The sequence below is a fragment of the Nelusetta ayraudi genome, unplaced genomic scaffold (assembly GCF_046127955.1).
Source record: "Nelusetta ayraudi isolate G7.1 ecotype Tasmania unplaced genomic scaffold, CSIRO-AGI_Nayr_v1 ptg000024l, whole genome shotgun sequence".
Taxonomy (NCBI): domain Eukaryota; kingdom Metazoa; phylum Chordata; class Actinopteri; order Tetraodontiformes; family Monacanthidae; genus Nelusetta; species Nelusetta ayraudi.
The window spans coordinates 252,501-255,581 of NW_027466074.1; the positions used below are offsets into that span (position 1 = coordinate 252,501).

General features: G+C 46.5%; 1 protein-coding gene across 1 annotated transcript in view; it reads right to left on the minus strand.

The window, feature by feature from the left end:
• Nucleotides 1-1,322, minus strand: part of zbtb46 (zinc finger and BTB domain containing 46) — a 68,776-nt gene extending 67,454 nt beyond the window's left edge. Inside the window, exon 1 of the mRNA XM_076028506.1 lies at nt 870-1,322. The gene's annotated coding sequence lies outside the window, so the exon portion shown is untranslated. The remainder of the gene's footprint in view (nt 1-869) is intronic.
• Nucleotides 1,323-3,081: the final 1,759 nt, after the last annotated feature.

Here is a 3,081-nt window from a genome sequence, read left to right on the forward strand (position 1 = left end):
ACGAGAAAAAACTGAAGCAAGTGTCTCGCGTTTAATTGTGCCGACACGCGGTAACGCGGCTGACACACTGAATGAGACGTGACCCGCGGAGCGAGGAGCAACAGCGGCGGCAGGTTAAAGACGGACACTCCGAAATAATAACACACACGGTCCAAACGCCGCTGCCATTCCGAAATACATCATCATCATCATCATCATCATCGCCCAATCACCGGCTCGTCTTACACACAGCCAGACGAGCCGCAAGTTTTCGTTCACCGACGGGGCTAAAATGTTGTTCGGCTTCGGTTCCTGCCTGCGCGCGAGGGGTGACGGTGACAGCTTCTCTCGGTATCAACAAGCGCCGACAGACAGCTGGCTGTCACGTATGGAGCAGGTAGGCGGACTTTCAGACTGAGTCGCCCCGGCTGCTTAGAAACCTGTCAGAAAAATTACACCGCACGTTTATTTGAGTAGGTGATCCGGAAACGTAACACCCAAACACGGACAGATAGACAAACAGACAGACGGGCCTTTGCTTCCCCCTTTGCTTCCACTAACAGTAATGCAACAAATCCCCCCGATGAAGAAGAAGAAGAAGAAGACGAAGAAGAAGAAGAAGAAGAAGAAGAGTTGCATTGTGTCACGTCTCCCCCAGCAGCCCGCCGCCACCCCCTCAACCTGCGCGCAGCACCAACTCAGCTGTCGGCGGTGAGCGAGAGAAGCGGAGGAAACTAATTGTTTGGCATGGACATGCAGCGCTGCTGAATGAAACGTGAGGGCGACCTGCCCGCCTTGCCCGCCTCGCCTGCCCGCAGCCTGTGCAGGCAGCTGGGGCTGAATGCTGATGCGACCGCTGGCACTGGCAGAGACGCGGAAGTCAGACATACCTGTTACCCCATGGGGTCTGGCTCCGGGGGCTGCTTGGACGCGGTGTCGCTCCGTCGGAGTCCAATGTGCGGTGACAGCCGTTGGGAGAGGGGAGCAGGGTGATGTCCGAGAGCTCCGTCTCCCCTGGGTGCTCTCTCTCTCTCTCTCTCTCTCTCTCTCTCTCTCTCTCTCTCTCTATCCCTCTCTCTATCTCTCTCTCTCTGTGAAGTGTTAGTCCTCCCCCACCACCACCTCCAGCTGAGGTTTCTCCCACTGCTCAGCTCTTCTTCGCGTTCTTCTTCTTCTTCTTCTTCTACTACTACTACTACTTCTTGTTCTTCTTCTGCCCCTTTGGTTCTTTCTCTTATTTCCTCCCCAGCTTTCTTCGCTTTTCCGCGTCTCGCTACCAGGAGCCTCCCCCTCCTCCTCCACCTCCACCTCCTCCTCTTCTGTGCATGTCTCTCTCTGTCTCTTCCTCCCCCCCACCACTACACTCTCTATCTGTCTCTCTCCCCGTGTCCCCGTATCTCCTCTCTCTCTCCCTCTCTCTCTCTCTCTCTCTCTCTCTCTCTCTCTCCCTGGGCAGAGTCAGGAAATGAGACAACGTGAGCGCACACGCAGCGCGCATCCATCTGATCTCGGATGGGTCTTTGTCAGAGACACTAGCCTGGTACAATAAGATTAACCTTTAAATAATAATAATAATAATAATAATAATAATAATAATAATAATAATAATCGTCAGATTTATGGGGGTTTCCTGTATTTTGTTGTCATCAGATTTGTTGGGGGTTTGGTGTCTGGACTCCCCAGAGGTTCATCATGTTGGAGGCGTGAGGGGTGGTCCAGTCTGTTGCCATAGGGCTGGCTGTTCACTGAGGACCTGGGGCTCACCGAGGACAACCCCCTCTTGTGGCAGCAACATGAAAACAGCAGCGCCTTTGGTCACTTTGGTGGCTGGAAAACACCTTCCACGGGCATGTGATGAGCCGTGACAACAACAAAAAAGTCAAGGGTAATTCCGCCCAATCTTGATCACTCTCTTTGATATTTGGATTTGTTTTCTCTCTTCCTGCTCTGACATTTTCCTTCACGGTAGGGGAAATCACAAGGTGACAGACAAACAAGAACAAAAAAAACAAAACAAAAAAAACAAACGTGTGGCAAGTGTCTTTCCCTAAAACACTTGCAACAAATGGGAGTCCAATTACTCAGCTACTTTCAGATCTTTGCCGTCACCGCATAAATATGGTTAAGAACTAGTGGCACAAACCCACACAAGCATTGAAAAAAAAATAGAAAAATTCCCAGTGCAAATCACTTAAACAGTATCAAAAGCCAACTGCTTCCCAGGCCCCTATACAGTTTACAAAGTGTTTGACAAAAATCCCATGATGAATAGACAATAGATAATAGATAATTGAACCATGATGGGGTAACTAAGCTTCATAAAAATACTGAATTTCTACGACAACTACCAGCATTTCTAAAGGGTAAAGCCAGAGACCAGAAATAGTGATGTGTGAAAGATGTATTCTGAGTCTTCACATCACTTTAGAAAAGTATAATTGCAACTCTGGGCAAAGACTTTCCCAAGTAAAGTTTGAAAGCTGATGAAAATTACTTTAAAATATATTCTGAGAGTGAAAAGCAAAAGCCCAGTGTGTCCAAGATTAATACTAATGCAACAATTTGCAAACACATCTTTCCAGTTGGAGCCAGTCAAGGTGGAGCTATTTGAACCGCTCTATATGAAATTATACAACGTTTGACTGGTGGTTGACAACCCTGGCCTCTGAACAGGGTCAAAGAAATCTATTAAATCAGAGGCTTGTTGGATCAAAGTTGGAAAGTAAAAAAAAAAAAAAAAAAAGTCTGTCGAGAGCTGTTAGCAATTCTTCTTTACTTGCACTCTTGTTATATTGTTCTTTAAAGCATCTAGCGTTTTTTGTGGCAAAGTAGCTTCTTGTTGAACTCAAATGCATCTCTGTACTGTGATAAGACATTGCCCAAGCATCACTCTTTTACTAAATACCAAACTGTAATCTTAAAAAAAAATGAATGGTTTAACTGTCATATGAATATGTTTGAATTGTTAGAAATTGTGAATCCACAGCCAAAAAAAAGAAGAAGAAGAAGAAGAAATAAGTGAGTGTTTACTGTTTTGTTTTGTTTTTTTGTGCCACTGCTAGTTCATGCGGTCCATCCAAATATGTCACCGTCTGTAGCATT